Genomic DNA, 13,824 nt, shown 5'->3' on the forward strand with positions numbered 1-13,824 from the left:
TTTCATCTGAGCTCAAATGGCTTTCCTTCTTTCTCGCTCTCTAAGCAATTATTAAATTCTCAGCACAGCCAGTTAAAAGTGATAAATATCAAGTCTGAACTCTTTTTTTTTAACCTTTCATATAATACGGTTTTTTATTCGAATAATAGAAAACCAGAAGACTGCTTGAGAAGTTTTAGGAATAGTTTTGACGATGGAATTTACTTTAAAAAAAAAGAAGAAATACAAAATCTTTCATTGTCCTCAATATTTCTTTTGTGTAAATGCTATGCTGAAATGAAATTGGAAGCATCAGAATTTAAGATGAAAACAAATAAAAAATAAATGAACTAATAAATGTATTACATAAATACCTAAGTAAGAGAATTTGTGCATTAAAACTGAATTAAAATTTCAGGTATAATTAATGAAATATGAGTATATGTTAAAGCTCAATTTATTGCAAAAATATTTTTTTTCAAGCATTAAGAGTGAGAGAAGTGCAGTTTAAAATATTGTATTGATTGGACAATGGCGTATCTAACATGGCTGAGACCCAGAACAGTAATTTGTGGCGTCACATTTCCCTTTCCCCCCTACAAACGCAAAATAAATGTTTTTGATGTTGTATAAAAACATGAAATTTATACAAATTTCAGAAATAACTACATTTGTGTTGTTGCAAAATCTTAAGTGGGTTAATGTAAAAAAGGCAAATTAAAAACTATGAACGTTTTTCATATAACTTCCCCTAGACGCATATGTGCAGGGCCGGTGCAAGCTCAAAAAGTAAGGGGATGTATGAAATTGATAATCCCTTAATTATTTCAAGCGCATATCAAACACAGGGGAAAACAATGGTTTGCAGTTTTTTGGTCAAAGAAGAAGTTACTGCTAGGTCTAAGTTTCAACATTATGAACCTATATTCAGTAAATTACCGCCCATTAGCCAGGGCTAAAGCAGAAATACGTGAAATGCACCGCCAGCTCAGTCATTTCCAACCGAGGACTGCAGTTTCGTGCTTATTAGCACTCATCAGCCCGGCATAGGAAAGTGACTGAGCTGGAGATGGAAAACCTCTTAAGGAAGCCAAGAGTGCGAAACAAACTGGTAGCTAATATAGAATTAGCAGACCAGACGAGTGACCGAAGCAATGGTTCGGTTCAACTCGAAGATTGAACGCGAGGCAAAGTATATTCAGTAAATTACCGCCCATTAGCCAGGGCTAAAGCAGAAATACGTGAAATGCACCGCCAGCTCAGTCATTTCCAGCCGAGGTTTTCCATCTCCAGCTCAGTCACTTTCCTATGCCGGGCTGATGAGTGCTAATAAGCACGAAACTGCAGTCCTCGGCTGGAAATGACTGAGCTGGCGGTTGCAATTCACAGTATGAACCTAATCTTGAGTATAATAATCATTCCATGAGGTGGGATAGGGAAAAGAAGGGTTCGGGGTCCCTCCCCGTGCAAATTTCCAAAATTGTAGTCTTAAAAATGTATTTTAAGATTATAAATATTAAAAGCATTCAATTTCACTTTTGGGTGTAAACCCCCAGACGGGAGACACTCGGGTATCCCGTCCTCCTAACCCCTTCGTAGCGACGCCACTGCGACTGGCAGCAAACATGGATATTTTTTATTTCCTTTATGGTCATGCACCATTGGTATGTGAAAGGAACTAGGACTGTAGGACTGTCATAGTTGTTGAATGACGCACTAAAATATTTTACGGTTTCCTTTATATTGAAGATGATATTATCATTATACAGAAAAAAAAAACAGCATATTTTTTTATATGTTAAAAAAAGCAAAAGATCAAAATGTGTTCCGATTTAATTATTGGTACGACTAATCATGCGTTTGTGTTTTTAATGTAGCGAATTATTTTATTAAAAACAGTGATGTAAGTAAAAAAAAAATGCATTGTGTTCTGCAAAATATTGTTAATTTTCTTTTGATCGGCAAATCATCAAGTATAAAAGTCAAATTGTTGGTACTTGTAACTGCTTTTTAGCGACAGCGCCCTCTACGTGCGTAATTGATTTGACTGTAACAGAGGTACACGAGACCGTAAAAAATAGAATGCTTTGCGTTTATCAATATATCTACTTCAAACAAATCTAAGAAGGTTCTTCTGCCTTTATATAGGAGTTTAGTAAGACCCCATTTGGAGTATGTTGTGCAGTTTAGGTCGTCTTATCTGAGAAAATATATTTGTGTATTGGAAAGGGTTCAAAAAAGGATAACTAGACTAGTAATGGGACTTTATGTATAGCTTGGAGCAAAGGAGGATCAGAGGGGCCATGATTCAGTTGTTTAAATTTATCAAAATAAATGATGTTAATGGATTAAATTTTTGCACCGAAAGCAGGACGAGGGGTCATTGTTTTAAGCTATTTAAATCCGAGGCCAACCTGGAAATAAGGAAAAACTTCTACTTTAGTAGGGTTGTGGGCACTTGGAAGAGCTTATCGGAAGAGGTGGTAATGAGCAAGGGGGTGGATAACTTTAAGAGGGCCATTGATCTTCATTGGGGATTAATAAATTGACTAGGACCAGCCTAGCTGGGCCAAGAGCATGTTGCTGGTCGTCACACTTGTATTTGTAAAAACAAATAAGATTACTTCGAGCATTATTGAATAATATTTTAATTTTTATAGCTCTTTCTCAATATTATTACATATATAATAACCAATTCGCTGGTCGAGTAACGCTAAGGCGTCATCAAGAATAAAACTCATGCCATGGTGTTTGACGGCATTATTTCATTGTTAAAGCACCTAAAATTCAGTATGTTATGAATAATTTGATAATACTTTTTGATAATGTTTAACATGCAAGGAAACGCTTTATTCTGAAGAGGCAAAGCTGCATTCTGTAACTAAGCTGTTTTACTGGTAAAACTGTCATTTAAGGAGAGTAAAGAAGCGAAAAAGTGGTCAACAATTCACACTATCTACTGGAGTTTAGGGTTAACCCACTAGAGATAGGTTTAATGTTTCAAAAATCAAAATATCACTAAAGAAGTAATTGCTTCGTTCAAATGTAGGAGCAATTTTCATCCGTCATATCTTGACGGGCGATTTTCTAGTGTTATAATAATGCTTTTGAGTATGGAATATAGGCTAGTATAGAAGATATAACATATAGATATTTCACCTCTGTTGGACGTTTTCCTTTCCGTCGCTGAGGTGATGTCTTGAGACTTAAATTCTAGTTTTCCATGTATAACTTGATACGCTATCTAAAACTAAAAACCCTCTAGACCAGTGGTATCCAACCTTTTTTTGCGCGAAGGCTGGACCTCACATTAAAATCATTCTCGCGTGAGAGAACACATATAAAATTTCAATAGCTTTCAGCATTTTCGAAATAACATGATAAACTATGGATAAGGAAAGAAATATACAATTCAATAAGATTTGACATGAAATGCCTGACGAATATTTTATTAAATGCATGCTTTTCAAAAACCAATTTCTGAATATTTGGCTCCAGATTTATGACCTTGTAACTAATTGTGCTTTTCAATTAGTAACGTTTACCAAAACAACGGGCCACACAGATTTGTTTCGTGAACAGCAGGCTGAAAACAACTGTTCTAGACCATACAGAAAAATATATAAGTTAAAATATAGCACTGTACTAAAAAACTGCTGCTAGTTTAATGGCTTAGTTTCTTTTTACAGTGCACACATTTCAGAGGTAATTCATAATTTGAAAAACATGCTTGATTATTCAAAAAATTCGTACCAGCAACAGAAAAAGTAAGCGTGTAAAAAAAAGCATTAGCTATTTATTAAAAAAAAAATAAAATAGAAGCGTTTCAAAAAGAAGAAAAATCCTCTTCAATGAAATGTATGCATAATTATACCTGCTTTTAGGCATGATGAAAAAAAAAACAACACCTGATTAATCGTATAATAGGTTTAGTGTCTCTCTACAATGTACATTTGTAGAGAAAATACATATTTTTGAAATCATTTTTGATAAATTAATTTAAAAACAAATTGAAACCATGTTTTCTAAACTTTTCTGATAGTTTTTCTGTTAAGAATGGCGAATAAAAAATGATGAAAAAAACTTACTAGATGATTGCTCAATCATCATTCAGCTTCACGTAACTTCCGCTAGTCTTATGGAATATTTTCTCGTCCTTTTATTGAAGCAGAACCATTTAATTTCCATCAATAGCACTTAAAGGTAATAACGATCGAGTTTATGCTTTTTTTTCCTTTGCTCTCTCGCATACTTTCTTTAGAGTTAAAAATTAAAAAAAAAGTCCCAAAACTTTTCGAAAAATATTGGGGTGGGTTTTATCAAACTACTTTACTTTAAGAAGAAAATTTAATCTGTAAGATTTTCTCATTTATTTTATAAGTTATTTGAAAATAAAAATTGCAAAGGCAAATGTGATGATGAAGCATTTGGACCGAAAATAGGGTTGTTTATGAGCATAACATATTTTTATAAAAACTTTCAAGATTTTTACATTCAATCACTGTTTTTTTTTTTTAAATAATCGATCTGGTTCATTTTTATGCAGTTCGAAGCTTCTTCACCGAAATAGATTTTGATTATAAATAGAAAAAAACGCGTAAATTTGAGCATTATTTTTTTAAAAGTGCGAACGTGTTTAAAAAAATGTTTATGATAAATGGTAAAACAATTTTAGAAAGTTTGAAACATAAACTTATGATTACAATATTTTAAGACAAAAAATATTTTCGTACAACAAGAGTAAATATAGGTAACATACTGTTACAGTTTTATTATTTTTTTTGTTATATTTTTAAGGGAAAAAAATCTCACATACAATCAATTTTAGCGATGCATTTAAGTGCGTTGCCACATTTCGTACGTAAAGCGAAAATAGTCAAAGATACGTTACTGTTTTGCTTTATATATTTACTCGCCATTACTGAGATTTACTGAGCATTTTACTCACGTACAAAGCTAATAGTACACAGTATAATAGTAACAAGCTAATAGTAACAAGTAATAAAAGCTATTTCAGATACTTAAATTTAGAATGTTCCAGATCAAAACTTTAAATAATATTTTTTTACAGTACTTAATTTAAGCCTCTGTGGTTCGAGCCTATTTAATAAGTAGTTAAACTCTGCATTATGACAGAAAATAATTCAAAAATATATCAAGGAATTAATCATTCTGGTATCTGCGTATTTAGAACTGACTATATATGAATTTAGTGGAGTTAAAATCATAAATGGCATTAATTTTTGGCTAGGAGCATAAAATTCTAAAACATAACAATTTCTCGATATATACATGAAAAGATTTAAGTTAATTCTATAAATTACATGAAAAAAACAATGCAGCACGTAATTTTTACAGTCATTATTGCATGCAAATTGCATGCGCAACGGTCCAACTCGTCGTATATCGCACGTAGTAAACAACTAATTGGCAATAACTCTCAAACTTACTTATACTCGTTGTAGAACTGTTACTAAACTTACGAGATGTTTACTAAATCTTGGACGTAACTGGAACACTATGCTGTTTTACATCAGCCTATTTTAATGCAGCACGAAATTTTTACAGTCATTATTGCAAGAGCAACGGTCCAACTTGTCAGGTATCGCACATAGTAAACAACTACTTGGCAATAACTCTCAAACTTACCTTTACTCGTTGTAGAACTGTTACTAACTTAAGAGATGTTTACTAAATCATGAATTTCCCTGGACATAACTGGAACAATAGGTTGTTTTACGTCACGAAAATTCATTTTTTCAACTCCGGAAAAAACAATTTTAAAAAGCAGTTTTCCAAAACTCTCATACTTGAAACGTGGAAGGCATTTTTCAATACAGACGGATACAAGTTCGGAAAACGCATCCATGTAGAGACAAGCAAAATTTCAGTTCAGATAGCAGGTGACAAATATATCCTTCGAATAGCGAAAAAAACGGAGTGTGGTGATAAGTTGGTTACCAGTAGGTAATATGAGATCTTTGCGAAAGTGGCAAACTGGAGAAATATATTGGAAACATTCCTTGTTTCAGAAGCCTATTCTCGCTTTCGAAGTGCATAAAATGAAGTTAAAACCGCACAGCCTGGGTATAAAAGTATGGTAATAAAACAATGATCTAGAAAAATTAGAGCTAGTGTAGAAAAACTTATTCGAGTTAGCTCTCTTAACATAGCTAAAACCAGTTCTATAAATTTGAGAATCAAATGTAAAAAGATGTACACCTGTGTTAGTTGACGGTGCATTTAAAAAAAAAAATACTAGTAAAACAAAACAAAACCAAAAAAATTGAATTTTTGACGTCTTGAATCCAATTTCGCAATCCCGAGCGTGTGCGTGTATGTTGGCTTGTGTGTGCAAGCGTGTCAGTGTGTGCGTGGGTGCGTGCAAGCGTGTCTGTGTGTAGATATGAATGTGTGTATCTGTGTAGGCCTGTGTGTGTGCGTGTGTAGGATATGGACACAACCTGGAGACGGTTTTCGCTAGAGGAGCAGCATCGTGAGGCCGGTCGACGGTGGTGCTGCAGAGGGAGACGGGGGGAAAATAAAGTCATAGGAATTCAGAACAGTCAAATGAGAACAATAAGCAATCTGATTGCTCAAAAAAAAAAAAAAAAAAAAAAAAAAAAAAAAAAAAAAAAAAAAAAAAAAAAAAAAACGCCAAATTTGTCGACAAGTTGGTGACAGAACTTGGCAACCAGAAGACTGGCGATATATCGCCAAGTGTCCGCCAAATTATAACACCGTTTGAGTTTACTTCGGAATAAACAATGATTTCATCTAAAAAAGGGGCAAAAGACCCCTTTAGAGACACTCGAATGCAACCAAAAGGGGAGGTGCACAACTAGACCCCACTAGGGGTCTACGTACCAAATTTCAACTTTCTACGACTTACCGTTCTTAAGTTATGCAATATACGTACGCGCATCTGCACATACGCACATACATACATACGTATATACAGACGTTACGTGAAAATTCAATGTAATTAACTCGGGAATCTTTAAAATGTATATTTCGCGTGTCTATACGTTCTGAGGCACTTATCCACGTGTGGTCGAGTCGAAAATCAGAACTCAATATTCATTTGGGCGTGAGTAAAATGGAAATTAAGGTCGATTTTTGAGTGAAATTTTTTTTGCGAATACAATACTTCCTTTTTTGTAAAAGGAAGTAAAAAGAAATGTGAGCAATACTAATGCGATACTGCTGCATGTGTAGAGGGCGCGAGCTATCCAAAAGACACTTAAAATGAATTTTAAGTATTTATATATATATATATATATGTTTGTGTCACGTGCCGGTTTGAGTGGCAACACAGAGAAAAGAAAAAGTGATGTAGAATTATGTGTTGTGAAATGTGTTAGTTTTGTGGTGATGTTATAAAAACTTGTAAATAGTTTGTGATTTGTGCAACTTGAACGTTCTTTGTCGTGAAAAGAGTATGGTGTTTTATTTATGGGAACTGTGTGCTTGTGTGCTTATTTAAAAGCTAGAAAAATATGAGGAGTTTGACTTCGTCCTACAGCGCCAAAAATTCGTAAGTTTGAATGTTCTTATTATAACGATTCTAAGGACTAACAATTCACACTTTGTGTCTTAAATTTTTTAATTTGATCTAGATAAGTTATCTACACAGAACGGTTATAGATGGGTAGCATTACTCTGTTTCTGATCGCTTAATTTTTGACAGGTACTAAAGTAATTATTTTTCAAATCAATTCGCTACAATTGCATAATCTCATGCAGTTGATGTTTAAAGATAAATACAAGCAGATTTGTTTTCTGAAATATGTCAACTACGTTGCTCTACGTAAAAGATGTTCAATATGGGCCTACAAAGGAATCAAAATTAGGCGAAATTCATAGTCGTACGAAATTTTGAATGATCACTCATTCTTCATCATTCCCGACATAAACCATTAGGTTAAGAGTTTGTATGTGCGAAACTAAATTCTATTTTTACTTGTATTCGTGGTGGAATTCGTGAGCATTTTCTCCTTTTTACGACATATTTACATGTTTTGAGGTGGATTGAAAGTATTATGACTATTTTTGTAAATCTTCTATCTCTCTTAGAAAGTGTGTATTTTATGTGTGGGAACGACATTTTTGTGCCCATCTAGCAAAAAAACTGCTTAATGAAATTGAACAAATGTTGGAACTTATATCGAATCCCGGAAAAAAAAATATAACACAATTCTTAAAAAAATGAACCAGCATATGAGAAAATCAATGGTTAATGTAATACCGCATTTAAATTATATTTTCAAATACTACAATATGTGTGAGACATTATGTTGTGTTTGCAAGTTGGTTTTTGCAGTCTAAACTAATAATTGTGCACGTAAAGTTCAAATATTTCCCTTCTAAAATCAGAAATTTAAAGGTTGTCGCCTATTTGTTGAGCAGTGTACACCAACATAACGCAAGTCTCTTTTGTAAGTTTGAAACTTATCTTACAAAGATTTATTTTTGTACGAATAGTGAAACACGCTTCGTCTAAGGCTCTTGGTTTAAGGTTAAGCTTTAGGTGCTATGTTTTTCTCGAAGAATTAAGATTGGACGAGACTCAGGGTTCTTTGTTCTAGTTTGTTTTCTTTCTTATTTAATGTTCCATTTAGTTTGATTTATTTCAAACTGTTAAATTATAACTTCAAATGTAAATGAAAAGACTGTTTTTACATATAAACAGTTTGAAAAAAAAAAAAAAAAACACACACACACAATTACAAGTCAAGATTTTTCTTCACCTAAGTAAATGAGATACGCGTCAATTTATATAAGTGCAGCTGAACTCCATTGAAATAATCTTGAATTCTTAAACATCTCACGCGTTTTCGATTGTTGGCCGGCATTGACCAATATAATGTTTTCTTGACATTATTCTATTCTATTCTCTACGTCATTCTTAACTAAGTAATTTTATTGGCTGTACCTACGCTAATTTAAATTTTGGACAAATCTCACCTTGTGCAAGATGAATGTTGCGTGAAGAATACTGATTGATTATCGTTTTCTAGGTGTAAAATTCGTGCACTTATTTCCTAATTATCTGCGGTCTTTTAGAAAAAAATATTGAAATAATTCATTCCCCCCCCCCCCCACTCCTGGTAATTAACTGAATGTAGATAGATTCACCAATTTTAATTCACTTAGTGGGAAATCTATTTTTAGATTCCTGTTTCTTTCTTCTTCCTAGCTTCTTATAACATCAAAATTTCCAAAGCAACCGAAATTTAACTATTTGAAACCTCATTTTTAGATCTACGCATTAGGGTGGAGTGAAAAAAAAAACGAAATTGAGAAATATGTTTAGCCTGTATGTGGAAAAGTTGCCTCTTACCAAGCCTATTTATCGTACCAAATTTCAGTTAAATCAAAAAAATATCTTTAGCTGCCCATTTGAGGCTCAATTTTAAGTATTTGCCTAATTTTTCACCAAACTCGCGGAAATGAGCGGATAAAATATTGTTATTTCCCATTTGAATCTACGAATGGTTGAAATTAAACTCTGGAGAATTAAATATTTAATGTATAGTTTGTTGATTGACATAGGTTATTGCGAAATGGCCTTCAAATGTGCATCAAGAGCGCACATCGCATATGCTGTCTCAGCTCTGGTTTGTCCTTTCCTTGCGTTCACCGCTATCAACTGGGTTCTTTGTTCTAGTTTGTTGTCTTTCTTATTTAACGTTCCATTTAGTTTGATTCATTTCAAACTGTTAAATTATAACTTCAAATGTAAATGAAAAGGCTGTTTTTACATATAAACAGTTTGAAAAAAAAAAAAAAAAAAAAAAACCACACACACACACAATTACAAGTCAAGATTTTTCTTCACCAAAGTAAAAGAGATACGCGTCAATTTATATAAGTGCAGCTGAATTATATTGAAATAATCTTGAATTCTTAAACATCTCACGCGTTTTCGATTGTTGGCCGGCATTGACCAATATAATGTTTTCTTGACATTATTCTATTCTCTACGTTATTCAATTACACTGTAAAAGTATTCACTTGAAATAATGATTGATGAATTACGTTTAATGTAATAAAGTATACTCTAATAACATATTCCTTTGAAACTTTCACGTTCTCGATGGGTATTTTCTTAAAATCTATAACCGAAAAGATCTATTAGCTGTCGTTAGCCTTCTGCAATGACTGTATTCTTTCTTAACTCTGAATTATTGCTTCAAATGTAAATGAAGACATCGTTTTTTACATGTAAACAGCTTGAAAGGAAAAAAAAACGATTTCAGTCATTTTTTCCATTTATTGTTTTTTAAATAAAATATATGAAATATTTCTTCTTTTTATAGCTTATGAGATTAATTACTAGCGTTTGTGCCCTATTAAGTGCCTTATTCCTGGCCGATTTGATGCTTTTGATTGACACCCAAGCAGTTTCAGAATTTGTTCGTATCCAAGACCATAGGTTCGTTCATGTGTGTGTGGGGGGGGGGGGGTTCAATTTTCAGCATGAATCCCTCTCCCTAATGAGGTAGTTTGTGTCTGCCCCTGTCCAATAGATCAGCCTCAATCGTTATAAATGCTGCTTCAAAAGATATAGGAATAATTACCAAAGAAGACTAAGCCAAGGTAGTTGATCATAGCAAAATCAAAAGGTAAAGAAGAAAAAAAAAACCCATTGACTTGAAAAGAAAAATGAATAACACTCTTCAGCAGAATATGATGTACTTTAACGGTTGAAGAGGCAATACTTTGATTCAAATTAAGAACTGAAAAAATACAGCTAGAAAAACAACACAAGAAAGACCAAGTTTTTTTTACTTTTATAACCTGGATCAAAGCATCAAAGTATGATGTACTTGACCCTCCTGTGTCTGGTAGCTCTCATAAGATTAAGATAAGCATATCAGCATTTTGAAAGAAAAATATTGACATTTCTAATTTACGCTCTATGGGTTAAGTGCAAACAGTGATTAATACATGTTTTTGAAAATAGAGTTATAAGGAAATTTGAGATTTACATTGGACGTTCATTGCAGTGTTTTTTTTTTTTTTTTTTTTGTTAGTTACATACAAATGAATTACTATTACGCCAGATACAATAACATAAGGGTGGAAAAACAGTTAGGCCAAAGGCTATTGTCTAGAAATTGGGGATAAACTAGAGTAATGTGAAAAGATGGCTATGGTAAACTTTGTACAGATCAATGTTATGTCTACGAAATATGGAATACAGTTTTGAATGGAAATATTTTAATCAGTTTGTTAAGAAAGAATACAGTCATTGCAGAAGGCTAACGACAACTAATAGATGTTTTTGATTATAGATTTCAAGAAAATGCCCATCGAGAACGTGAAAGTTTCAACGGAATATGTTATTAGAGTATACTCTATTACATTAAACGTAATTCATCGTGTATTATTGGAAGTGTATTCTTTTACAGTGTAGTAGAATAACGTATAGAATAGAATAGAATAGAATATCGTCAAGAAAACATTATATTGGTCAATTCTGGCCAACAGTAGAAAAGGCGTGAGAGAACTGAGCCCTCAAGAGCTCTAAAGGGGGAAAAAGGACTAAACTCGAAAACTATGTTTAAGAATTTAAGATTAGTTCAATAAATTTCAATGGAGTTCAGCTGCACTTATAAAAATTGACGGTTATCTCATTTACTTCGGTGAAGAAAAATCTTGACTTGTAATTGTGTGTGTGTGTTTAAGCGTTTCGATGTGTAGATATGAATTTGTGTATCTGTGTTGGCGTGTGTGTTTAAGCGTTTTGGTGTATAGATATGAATGTGTGTAGGCATGTGTGTGTGTGTTTAAGCGTTTCGGTACGTAAATATGTACGTATAGGCATATGTGTATGTGTGTGAAAGCGTGTCCGATTGTAGATAACGTACGTGTGTAGGCATGTGTACGTAAGCGTGTCTGTGTGTAGATATGTATGTGTGTAGGGATGTGTCTGTGTGTGTGCGAGCGCGCGCGTGTGTGTAATTGTGGTGTGAATGTGTAGACATATGTGTGTGTGTATGCAGGGCATAGACTTTACTACTTAGATGTGGTCGCGGAGGAGGTGGACAGTGGAGTTCGCTGAGTTAAGTTTACATCAATGCTTAAGTAAAGTCTTGAATGAACGGAAACGATTTGTAACCGGGGCGAAGAAAATTTGCAATCTTAATAAATATTAAAAAAAAACAAGTTAAATTTTTCTCTCGTCGCCATGGTAATCTGAAAACTCACTTTGGTCAAGTGAAGATAGTAAGCAATTCGTTATTGCTACATAAAAAAAAAAAAGCCTGACACGTAAATCCTTGAAAAACCAGCAAGTTGAAATTAGTAGTTAGTACATGATCTGAAATCGACATTTACTATCTTCAGGCAAATGTCAGAAGATTTAACTTCAATAATCTAGCTTCAGTTTCAACAGTTATCGGAATTCATTATCATATTTCAAGTTACACTATATGTCTATGACGCTTTAGCTGAATTCCTCAATTTGTACTCTTAAAGAAAAGAATTTGCTATTCGAAACGCGTTTTGATGAATAAACATCAGTGATGTAATTATTTAGTTGCCCTAGAGGTCACTAATATCATAAAGTTTTAAAGTTTACTTCAAAGAGTATTGGATTTTGGATATATCACGCACAATACTGTAATGTGGAATTGTCTGGCAAATCACCGGAATAATAAACAAACTGTAACAGTTGGACAATTCAAGTTTTAATCCTATTTATAGTTTTCAATACTCTTAACCATTATTCAATTCCTTGGTGGCAACAATTTAAAAAAAAAAGTCGGGATCAAGATGCATGATGTTGTGTAGCAAAAGCTATGAAGCAACATTTTTAGGTGACTTAAAAAAATTGCTTGACATTAATAAGTAAATTTTATTAAAATGGATGCCTGAAGTTGTATTAAGAGAATTGTTTAGTTTTTCAACAATACTGGCTGTTTCGTTTCACTAAGCAAACCAAGTAACTCACTTGGAATTTAAGATGTCCCAAAGTATCGTAAACACGGGGTACTTTGAATTTTTTTGGAACTTTTTTTTTTGACAATTTTGTAACTATTCATATTTTCAAGCTGTGGAAACTTTTTTTAAATTTAATTTTTCAATAGTGATCAGTTTTTCTTATTTCCTTGCGTTTTTCCCATTTAGAGTTTTACTTTTAGCTTTTCTTTTCTTTGACAAATCTCGCTGACGAAAGTTTTCATGTTTTTATCCCGGGTCAAAGAAGGTCGTTATATTTTAGGTTAAGAGATATGTTGGAATTGTGGAATTTTCAAATGAAAACCTTAACGGATATGATAAGTAGAACTACACTGTAAAAACGATTCAGTAACGCTCCTGAAAAATAATAAGCAACTGATGAGCCCAATTTCAGCCAGTAACATATCTTGCAAAAACCAGGAACGTTTTCCTGATAAAAGTCAGTAACGTTTCTGAAATATTGAGAGATCTCCCCTGTTAAAGCCAATCATGTCTCAGGAACCTTCTAGAAAAACTATAGTAGGTTTAATGTAATTTATCAGATTTTTCCTGACTTACCAAGAAAGCTCCAGAAACATTAGGGTAACCACGGCCAAAGCTACGCGAGAATTGCAAGTAATTCCTGCCTTGCAAAGCTATAGCTATCCAGTATCTTATTTGTTCCCATTGACAGCTCTGTCAATCTGGACAGGCCGTAATCAAACTACAGCCAATGCACTTAATAAACACGCTCAGTCAATCTTTAAACTGGTAGCAAAAAATATTTTTCACACCAGTGAAAAGTCTGCATTCGGTGCATCTTTTAGAAATTCATGAAACTTTTTTGCGAAGATACTTGGTTTTACAGGGAAATAGGTAAAAACCTCTGAAATTCCG

This window comes from Uloborus diversus, chromosome 4 (assembly GCF_026930045.1).
Source record: "Uloborus diversus isolate 005 chromosome 4, Udiv.v.3.1, whole genome shotgun sequence".
Lineage (NCBI taxonomy): Eukaryota > Metazoa > Arthropoda > Arachnida > Araneae > Uloboridae > Uloborus > Uloborus diversus.